We start from the raw sequence: 11,379 nt of genomic DNA, 5'->3' as shown, positions 1-11,379 counted from the left end.
GTATTGATTTGTAGTTTTGTACAATTTTTTATGAACTGCTGTTGATTATGATTACCAAAATTATATTATTTCAACAATAATTTTTTTTTGTTAAGTTACGAGGTTTTGTGGGTAAAAATGGCAACTTTCAACCAGCACAAGACATGTCATTTTTAGCCAACTTTTTAGATTTAACCCGTTAGTTACAATACATAGCCGAATTGACCCTCTAACTGAAAGCCTTTGACTTCCAATTAGATAAACACTAAAATGATGATCACCTTGACCTCCTTGAGCCACAATTGCTTTAAATCTGGATCACCGAGGATAGTCGAAACGATAAGTACACCATGAACGGGTGGATTGCTGTACATAGGTCTTGCAAGTTGCTTCAGTTGACTTCTTACAGGCACAGCTTCTTTTCATCTGAACATACCAAACTGCAAACAAACGTTTGCCACTTTGCATTACTAATATAATTTTATATTTTGTGCAATAACTTAGTAAAATTATAAAAGTCCAAAAACAATACTCAAAATATAGAAATAGTACATATAGAATTACCTAAGGCAGCCAACTCTTTGGATTTAAAGACCCATATCTTTAGTATATGATTGCGAACATCCAATTAAATGACTGAAGAAACACTAACCGGACCCCGGTCAGATTACGGGTAACCTGGGGGTTAGATAGATGTTTCCCACGAGGGGTTAGATCCGGCAAAGATGGTTCTTCTGATAACCTGCAAAACAGATATCGTGAGCTTGTCACTGAGAAGGGGGGGGGGGTTCCTCCTTGTGACCACCCTCCGGCGTGAGAATCAGACTAGATTGCTCTTTAAATATAAATGTATATTAAGAGATTGCTAGAGCAGATATCAGGTATAATATGATGATAATATGATGGTAATGCGATAAGATATGATAAGATGAGATGATCATACCATTTGGGGTATTTATAGCCGAAGGTAGGTTTCCAAGGAGGTGTGGCCGGCTGAATAGTATTCCTGTTCCACCAACTGTGGCCTACGCACGTGCCCTGCTGGTAGTTGGTGGGTAGGCAGCGGCTGACAGTGACCAGGCCTGCTGTGTACTATTCCTTTTCCACCAACTGCCGGCTATGCACGTGGTATGACAGGAGTTGGTGAGTAGGCAGCGGCTAATAGTGACATACAGTACAGGAGCATGCTGCTCGCCATACTGTTGTCAATAAGCTGTCGTATCTTTAGTCAGATCTTTTGCCCATACCTCGTCAGGTACAGTACAGAAGATCTTCCCGTATCGTACGGACTGGCTTAGTTGGGCGGGAGTATTCCCCCTCCCGCCTTTGTGCGGGATTGTTCCCGGCTTTGCTCATTCCTTCAGGTGACACTGAGTGATTGAGAGCTAAGTGCCTTGTGCGTGTAGCATTGCTGCGCGGGTGGCCTTCCCTGATGACTTGTATCCGCAGCTGCGGGAACAGGTAGAGTCCTTCACCATTGGGAGGCATTTCCTGCGGGAACAGCTTGCGTACTGCGCGTAAGGACGTCACGTCTCTGAGCATGGTGGGTCCTGCTGATCCAGTTGGTTTCTGCGCAGACGTCCCTCTTCAAGGTGAGTCTTGCGGGTCCAATTGGGCTCTGCTGGGACCTACCTCTTCAAGTCCCCCCAGTCCAATGTTCTTCTCATGAATGTTTAATAAAGTGAGGTGAACTTTTGGATTTAAGCAAAGGGTTTTGAAAAGGGTTTTTTAAGGTTTTCCATGGGGATTCTTCCCGCGGAAGTCCTTGTCACTTGCAGAAATTCCCGACTTTCCTGCTTGATCTTTGGGTATGATGCGGGTAGGTCTGTAACCTCCTCGCAAGTCAGGAGCGTTGAGTCCCACTTGTGTGGATTCTCCATGAGGTTTTGGTAGTTTTCAACATAGTGATCAAATATGTTAAAACCACCAATTCCATCCTGGAGCTTCAAACAATGTAGTTCTCGACGTTCCCGCTATGCGGGGATGTTATTTCCGTTTCCGCAAGCATTACCCAGAAGATCCTTCTTGGTTTCAATTCCCTGCGGAGCGCTAGGTATGTGAAGGGTTTTGCCTTAACACTGTACCCGCGCTCGTCTTACGGTTACTTTACTTTCAAGGTATTTCTGGCGTCAATTCCCTGCGGGTGCTAGGTATGTGAAGGGTTTTGCCTTAACACTATACCCGCACCCGTCTTATGGTTACTTGGTTGCCAAGGTATTCCTGGCGTCAATTCCCTGCGGGTGCTAGGTATGTGAAGGGTTTTGCCTTAACACTGTACCCGCACCCGTCTTATAGTTACTTGGTTGCCAAGGTATTCTTGGCTTCAATTCCCTGCAGGTGCTAAGTATGTGAAGGGTTTTGCCTTAACACTGTACCCGCACCCGTCTTATGGTTACTTGGTTGCCGAAGTATTCTTGGCTTCAATTCCCTGCAGGTACTAAGTATGTGAAGGGTTTTGCCTTAACACTGTACCCGCACCCGTCTTATGGTTACTTGGTTGCCAAGGTATTCCTGGCGTCAATTCCCTGCGGGTGCTAGGTATGTGAAGGGTTTTGCCTTAACACTGTACCCGCACCCGTCTTATGGTTACTTGGTTGCCAAGGTAAGGGGTATTTTCCCGCTTACTTTTGAATCTTTTTGAATTTTGAAATTCGAAGAGTTGGTGAAAGGATAAGAACAGTCCAAACCTCTGAAACGTCGTGCGACGGTTTTTTCTGACTGTGTCAGGACGTGCAGGAAGTTATGGTGACGTGACAGTACCTGGTCATTCCAGACGCTTTTTCAGGCGCGTGGGCGCGATTTTTCGGGCGCGTGGCCGCGAAATTAATGGTACGCGTCCTTTCAACAGCTGTTGCCAGCTTGCTTTTTGCCACGTGTCACAGTTTCATTGCACCTTCGATTTCTCTCTCTTCTGCATTAAATTCATCGCATTAATTGCGATTAGTATATAAAGGGGGAGAGGGTTCTTTCTAATCCACACTTTCACTCTTCTCTTCATCTTCAAAACGATTTCCGGCGAATACTCATCTTTTCAGTCGAGCATTCCCTTGAAATCGTTTTCTTCTTTCATCTGCAAGATGTCTTCACGTGATCTCGAATCTACAGCCGATGACAAGAGTACTGCTGGCGAGTGCCAGTGTGCTCTGCCTGTCGATCTGTATCAGTACGTCGTTAGGAAGTTCATGCTCGAGTCTCTCGAGCCTGAGTTTCCTGAACCCCATCAGACGGTGTATGATGCCCCCAGAGGCAAGATCGGGGTATATGCTGCATTCTTTGTTTATGGGAATCTTAGGTTCCCATTGACAAAGTTTGTGTACCGTGTCCTGGAGAGGCACGGTGTGCACCTGACCGAGGTGCACCCGATGGCGATCGCGAAGGTTCGCCACTTCGAGTGGGTGTGCCGGATTCTGGGCATTGAACCCTATGTTGACCGCCTGATGACCTTCTACTCTTGGAGGTGCATCCAGGGGTGGTATACGCTGATAACCCGGATTAAGGGTTTGAAGATTTGCGCAACCGAGCGCAGTCTTCGCTCGTGGAAGCGGGAGTTCTTCTACATCTCCGCTCGCGCCATCCCCCTTGCCATGAAATTCAAGAATGGGCAAGCACTTCCCAGCCTTCACGCCTCCAACTACCAGGAGGCGGAATGGTTCTCGAAGATATCCCGGGTCTCCGGTTTACCGGTTTGCGGAGTCCGGGATGGTGATGCTCGGGATGAGCCGAGTGTGGAAGGATGTAGATGCGCTAAAGATCCCAATCGTCCTTGATTACGGTTCGAACTCTGTTCCTTACGGTATGCTCTGTTTCTTTTTGTTGATTTAGAATTTCTTCTAACTTCTTTCCTGTTTATTTCAGAGGGGAACGACTTGCAGTCGCTCATGTACCCGCGGGAGGCTGACAGTCCCGCTCGGATGGGTACTCGCGCTCTAGACGAGAACGAGTTGCCCATCCTAGAACAAACGGCGGATCGGTTCGTGGAGGTCTACCCGCTAGGCCACGAGATCCTTAGCGCCAGGCGGCCAGGTAAGGCGCTATTCGACCCTCGACCCCTCAATGTTGAAACCTCTGCTGGAATTCCTCTAATCGTAAGTTCTGATGAGGAATCTGCAGATGGTCCTCCGTTGGTGCGGAAGAAGAAGGCTGCCGGCGGGAAGGGGAAGGAGAAGGTGGCCTCCACTGCCGATCCAGTGCCTCGGTCTGACTCAGAGGCCGAGAGCGAGGAGGTGGCGGGGAACCCCGGTGGTGATAAGACCACCGCTCCGGAGGCTGCGACTGTCACCTCCGGAGAGCCCCGGATGACAATGGTGAGCGGCATGAAGAGGCCGGCTCCATCGGGTTCATCCCCGCCTGTCCGTACATTTAGGCTCAAGAAAACCCGTAAGTACAAACTTCCTTTATCTTTAACTTCATAGCTTAATATCATTAACACTTATCTTCTTTGTGCAGGCGTGGATGTTGACGCATTCCAGGGTGGAGCGCAGAGGAGTACCCCTCCGCCCATGACGGTAGGCTTGGTCAGCCTACCTGAGGCGACGACCCAGGCGGCTGCGCCTGCGCCTGCTTCCACTGGTTCAGTTGCTCACTCCGTTGAGCCGACTGTTCCAGCTGTGATGACGTCACCGCCGGCTGTCAGTGCCATTTTTACCGCATCTTTCACTGAGCCACGGTTACTTTTGCTGCGGATTCCGCGGCGGCTGTTACCATGCCGCCTCCGTCATCGGCCATGACGGCCGATCCTTCAGGTATGCCTGGGGCTTATCGCCAACCTCTGCCTCCTTCCCATCTGCCTGACCTCTTGGATGGATTTCCGTTGGGTTCAGGTGATGGGTTTGGCGGCTATCGGCCTGTTATTGACCCTACAGGTGCGTAGGGTTCTTTTGGCCCTTTTCATATTTTTATCATCTTTTCCTAACTGCTTTATGTTTTTTGCAGTGTCGGATTCCAATGAAGTGTATGTTCCACGATGGAACATCCGCCGAGGAACAACCCTTCGCACACCTGTGGAGTGCGTGGAGTGGGCTCGTCACGCTGCTCCCAGTGGTGCGTTGGGGGAAGCCATGGCTAGCTACCAGGAGGGTAGGCTAACCAATGAGCTTCGGATTCTCCTGGCCCGGATGCAGCCGCGCGTCGAGCTGCTTTGTCGTGAAAACGACAAGTTAAAAGCAGCTCGTCTTCAAGAAGTAGCTCGGGCGCGGGCTGTCCGGGAGGAGAACGTAAAGCTTACCGCAGCTGCTGCGGAAAAGGAGAAGGCCTTCAAGGCCCTCGAGGTTGAAGTTCAGGCCCGGCTCGAGGCCCGTTCCAAGGCTGCCCAAGCTGTTAGTGAACAGCTTCGGCTGGCTAAGGAAACTGCAAGGAACGCAACCGAGAGGGCCACCAAGGCTGAAGCTGTTGCTGAGCCTCTACGCGTGGAGAATGAAGAGCTTAAAGCCAAATTAGAGGCTCTCCAGCAGGCTCATGATGCCTTGGCGATGGAAGACGCCAAAAAGCTCCAGGAGATCTTGGACCAGAGGGGGGTGCTTGACCATACTGAGCGGAAGCTAAAGGGCGTCGAAGAGGCTGCGGCTAAAGAAGTGTTGCTTACCAACCTCAACAAGAGTGAAGCCGAACGCGCCCGTAACGAAGCTCAAGCTGCCCTCCAAGAAGCTCTGGTTGCCAAGGAATGGCTTCTTCGAGAAGCGTTGTCTCAGGTATGCTTTTCATGTCTTTACGCTTTTCTTTGTAAATAGAAAAGGTTCTGATACTTGTATATTTTCTTGTAGGTTGTGCATCGGGTCTTTGCTGATACGTCTTATGACGATGCTATGAGCGCAGCCCTCAACGCTTCTCACGAGGATGGGGAAAAGGCCGGCTTCCTGTTTGGTCTAGGGTTCGTTGAGAAAGGCATCCCGCCTTCCAACTTCCCTTTGTATAATGTTGATACTGAAGCTGTTTACGACCAAGCAGTGAATCAGTATGCCGCCTTCCCGCATCCGGTGGTGGAGAAGGTGAACCAAGTTGCTGCTGCTGATGATGGGCTAGCTATCCTTAAAGCTTTCCTTGAACTGCCACGCTCTACTGATGGTGCTGGTCCAAGTGGAAGTGGCCCTGAAGCCTGATCCCGAAGATCCCTTCTCACTGCTAGGATAGATTTAGCTTGTATAGATTTATTTTCTTGTAGGCGGGTAGTTACCCGGCCATTCTTGTAATGAATATTATGAAATATAAATCTTTGTGCGGGTAAGACCGCTACTTTCTCTGGATTCCTTGCTTTATAAACGTTATATGACTTGCATACTTTAGTTTAAATTAGCAATTTTCCAAGTGTAGAATAAGTTAACCTTTGAACGTGGTAGATAATAGGTTGAAGTTTTGCTTCCTCTTTCGTGATTGTGCGGGTAGGACCGTCACTTGCACTTAGTAGGATGGCTAAACTTTACCTACGTCTGACCTGCGTGGAGGTTTTCCTCATCTTTTTGAAATTTCTAAGTATTTAGGATAAGTTAACCTTTGAACGTGGTAGATAATAGGTTGAAGTTTTGCTTCCTCTTTCGTGATTGTGCGGGTAGGACCGTCACTTGCACTTAGTAGGATGGCTAAACTTTACCTATATCTGACCTGCGTGTAGGTTTTCCTCATCCTTTTGTTAGAAATTCTCTTGAATAAGTTAACCGTTCGACGCGCGGTTGTCAATAGATTTGGTTTCCTCTCATGATTTGTGCGGTTAGGACCGGCACTTTCATTTAGTTGACCAAAGTTTACCTATGACTGACCTGCGTGAAGGTTTGCCGTTTTTTGGGTTTATGCGGGTTTTGCCGCCTTCCCCACGCAACGACTTTCCACGTAATTATGCGGTGAAAACCGGCATATCCGTGTTGAATAAATTAACCGTTCGACGCGCGGTTGTTAATAGGTTAGTGTTCAGTTTCCTCTATCATGATTCATGCGGATAGACCGGCACTTTCATTTAGTGGGATGACTGAACTTTTCCCCTTCAACTGACCTGCGTGAAGGTTTGCCGTTTTTTGGGTTTATGCGGGTTTTGCCGCCTTCCCCATGCAACGACTTTCACACTTATGTATGCGGTGAAAACCGGCATCAGTGTTGATAGTTCATAAAGTATAAATGTAAAATCATCAGCGTCGATGTTCTAAGGAGAATCATTTCCATTAGAAGTGGCTCTGGGCCTTTACAAATTTGGAATTGATCTACATGCAAACTGTGTAATTGAGCTCCCTTCCATGTTGTTGGGATGGGATTGCCATCGAGCCGATACCTGGTTCGGGATCTCGTTCTTTACGCAGCATGTAGTCTCCACATTGAAGCTGCAATTTTATTCGTGTTTTCCCCAGCTGGGGTTCTACACGCATCAGCCTGCTCAGCGTTCATTGCGCCACGAGGTGCGCGAGCGTCCCATCTCTGACAAATGCTTCGACCATATCCTTTACGTCTGTGCATTCTTCAGTGTTGTGGCCTTTTGTCCTGTGAAAGTCACAGTATTTGCTCCGATCAGCGTTGGGACGATGTCGGATTATTGGAGCCTTTGGCCATGGGAGCTCCTCAGTGGCGAATATCTCGGTGACGCTTTTGGTGAGTGGCGTCCATCTGGAGTTCTGGTTCGACCGTACGTTATCCCTTCCGCCTAACCGATGTTGCAAGCCGGATGAGGTGTCAAAGTTTACCCTTGACTGCCAAATGCCTAGCTTCCGCTTTTTGTTTAATCGGGCGGTAAGGACGTTGTCTTCTCTTGTTTTCTGGGTGTAGAGGTTTGTGCTCTGTGGGAGATCTCTACCCAGTTGCTTCTCTGTTTCCGCAAAGCGTTTTGCTGCTGTCATGATGGCATCCCATGCGGATGGCATGCCATCTTTACCCGTTAAGGTGCGGATGAGCTCTGGGTCGTTCGCGCCCTGAATAAAAGCAGCGCGAACAAGATCTTCGCTAATGTTACCCAGACTAAGCTTCTTTGAGTTGAAGCGAGTGATGAAGTCTGGCAAAGATTCATCTTCCTCTCGAATGCATTTGAGGATTGTCCATTGCTCTTCGGTATACTTTCGTTGTTGGCTGAAGTGTTGGCTAAACTTCTGTTGGAAGTCTGCCCAGTCGTAGATGTGGTTGACCGGTAGACGATCGAACCACGCTCTAGCAGCCCCAACAAGCGTCATTTGGAACATATAACACCACGTAGGTTCCGTCCAACTACTGACGGTTGCCCCCGCTATGAATCTGTTCAAATGATCGTCTGGATCAGATATACCATCATAAGTGCCGATGTTGGACATCTGTTTGGCACTTTTTGGGGCGATTGCTTCCGCAATGTCCCTTGCAAATTTGGACGTTCCCGCATTTGCCACAGTTGGTCTGAATGTTTTGGAGAAGTCACGTGGATTTCCACCTGTGTTTTTTGGTTTGAAGGCTTCTCCAAAACGCCTTCTCGGTTGGGAGTCCGTTTCCTTACGCTTCCCTTTTGCCCTATGGCGAGGGTTCGCGTCGGTGTCGGATTCCTCCGAGTCATCGTCCAAGTATTCTTCGAATTCGTCAGCCTGTTGGACGGAACGCAAGCGTTCGTCCAACTCAGCTTGGAATTCCTTCTGACGTGCCTCCGCCCATGCCTTAACTTCATCGAGTGTTTGGCGGGGGAGTCTTGTTCGTTTCTCTAACTGGGTATCGGTGAATCCCAGTGAGCGATTATTTACTGCACTTGCCCCAGCTTGGGTAACTGGGATAGTGTTCGTAAGATTTACTTCACTTGCCCCGGCTTGGGTAACCGGGGTAGTGTTTGTAAAGACTGTGTAGCCGGTATTCCCCCCAGTAGCTGGGGTTGTGGTTACCGGAGTTTCCTTAACCATCTTTCCAGAAGTTTGAAAAAACTGAAAAGAAATGAAGTTCTAGCTTTTATGCACGGATGGCGCCAATGAAGAAACACTAACCGGACCCCGGTCAGATTACGGGTAACCTGGGGGTTAAATAGATGTTTCCCACGAGGGGTTAGATCCGGCAAAGATGGTTCTTCTGATAATCTGCAAAACAGATACCGTGAGCTTGTCACTGAGAAGGGGGGGGGTTCCTCCTTGTGACCACCCTCCGGCGTGAGAATCAGACTAGATTGCTCTTTAAATATAAATGTATATTAAGAGATTGCTAGAGCAGATATCAGGTATAATATGATGATAATATGATGGTAATGCGATAAGATATGATAAGATGAGATGATCATACCATTTGTGGTATTTATAGCCGAAGGTAGGTTTCCAAGGAGGTGTGGCCGGCTGAATAGTATTCCTGTTCCACCAACTGTGGCCTACGCACGTGCCCTGCTGGTAGTTGGTGGGTAGGCAGCGGCTGACAGTGACCAGGCCTGCTGTGTACTATTCCTTTTCCACCAACTGCCGGCTATGCACGTGGTATGACAGGAGTTGGTGAGTAGGCAGCGGCTAATAGTGACATACAGTACAGGAGCATGCTGCTCGCCATACTGTTGTCAATAAACTGTAGTATTACCTAAGGCAGCCAACTCTTTGGATTTAAAGACCCATATCTTTAGTATATGATTGCGAACATCCAATTAAATGACCATCTTCAAGGAAAATCCTAATGGATTTTGCATCTCTTTCGGTATCAACACCTGCAAACCCTTGATAGGCCATGTCGAAGAAAGCAAAATGACCTTTGAGGCTTTGACCTTTATGAATATTAAAATAAAAACTAATAAATTAAATAAACAAGATAAAAGGTATCAACAGACAACAGCACCAACCTTAAACCGGTAAAGATATTTCTTTCCATTGTTCAACTGTAGGATCGACACCAGTTGAATTATGAGCACACGCATGCAGCAAAAAGAACGACCCGTTTGGTGCATTCTAAGTGAACCAATAAAATATTTATAATAAAAGTTGAAAATTATTTTCTTATGAAATTTCATACACTGCCTGCTAATGTGCTATTAATACCTTAACATCATCTATTAGTGAGGCAAAATCAAGACCTTTTGTTTTTGGATGATAATAATGGAATGTTCTTTGTGTCTCTCCAAATGTTATGGTGGCTTAAATATAAGATTTTACATAAGCCAACAAAAATAGATCAAAAACGAAAACATTGATGGTCAACAGTTAAACTTGTAACCGGATATTATCAATATACTTACTTGGACCATGTAGGAACTGGAATATAGATTTCTCAGGGGAAAACCGTTTTTGGAAATCAGCAAAAAAATTTGCACGCACCGGTGCCAGAAAGAGATTGTATTGCAATAATTGTTTGATCTTTAATCAAGTTAGAATCTTCACCATATCCTTACATGGAATTTGGTTGGTCATAGCTCCAAAAAGCACTATAAGACCATCTATATAAACAACAAAGATTGTTGATCACATTGTCAACAACCAAAACTGTCTTTGTTGTACTCATGTTAAACAAAATAAACGGGTGTTCTTTGTGATCTTTTTGAAGGGGTTGCAAGCAAGCAGCTAAACTCCCCATATCAGTGCTTTGGGAAAGTAGCATGTAAAACAAACGGTTACAAAAATTCAGAAGTGAAACTGTTTTTTGCTGTAATGTCAAGACATGATAATTCTAAGAACTCAAAACGCATGAAGAATAGTACTCAACATAATAAAGTGAAGTAAACGATAACCAAACTCACCTCTTCATATGGAAGAGTAGGTAGTAACCATACAAACATATGACTATATGAGGCACCATAAGAACACATGCTTTTGTACTTACATACGCAATTCTAATGCATCCTTTAGCCCCAAAATCCTGCCACAAAAAACCATATGCATAAATTTTCACCAATTTCTACCATTTTAACAAGAAAACAAATTCGTGACACAAATACATAAAAAATGGCGAACGTATCTTAATTCATACAAGACTTTTCATACTAAATAACTACTCACCCAATATATAATGGGTCAAAGGGACTTCAGGTAAAATACGGTAAAAGATTAAAAACTGAAAATAGTAGTCAGCATAGATAGAGACATGGAGTCGAGTTGTGGCAACTTGTAAACACCTGTCACCATTTTCATATAGGTGACTGAAAACTCAACACGAAAAGCTGAAATTAAAGCACAATAAGATTCTAAAGTGAAGTCCTTTTTTGAAAGCATTGCATTTCAAGATAGCTGCAAACACAACTAAAGAATACCAGAAAGAAAATCAAATTTAGAACCAGAACCTTCCACATGCATGCTAACATCTTCTTTTTGATAGAGCCATTCTCAGAATCTCTAGCACTGTCTAAAGGAAGGACCGACAACAAAACTCAATCATAAAACCAACTAATAACATGTTCTAAACATAGAGTACTTGGTTACCTAAAATCGGTCCAGTGTTGTTTGTTTTTCCTTTTTTAATTTTAGCCCAGTGTCATTTTTCCTTTTTATTTTTGACAAACCAAAACAAGTTAAAATGAAA

The 11,379-nt window shown here is 46.0% G+C and overlaps 1 pseudogene; it reads right to left on the bottom strand.

Moving 5' to 3' along the window:
* Positions 1–233: 233 nt before the first annotated feature.
* Positions 234–10,437, bottom strand: LOC143620833 (aspartate aminotransferase, mitochondrial-like; annotated as a pseudogene).
* Positions 10,438–11,379: the final 942 nt, after the last annotated feature.

This window comes from Bidens hawaiensis, unplaced genomic scaffold (genome assembly GCF_021521415.1).
Source record: "Bidens hawaiensis isolate Kalapana, Puna unplaced genomic scaffold, B.hawaiensis_p1.1 tig00002717_1, whole genome shotgun sequence".
Lineage (NCBI taxonomy): Eukaryota > Viridiplantae > Streptophyta > Magnoliopsida > Asterales > Asteraceae > Bidens > Bidens hawaiensis.
This window is presented reverse-complemented; position numbering and strand designations above follow the sequence as displayed.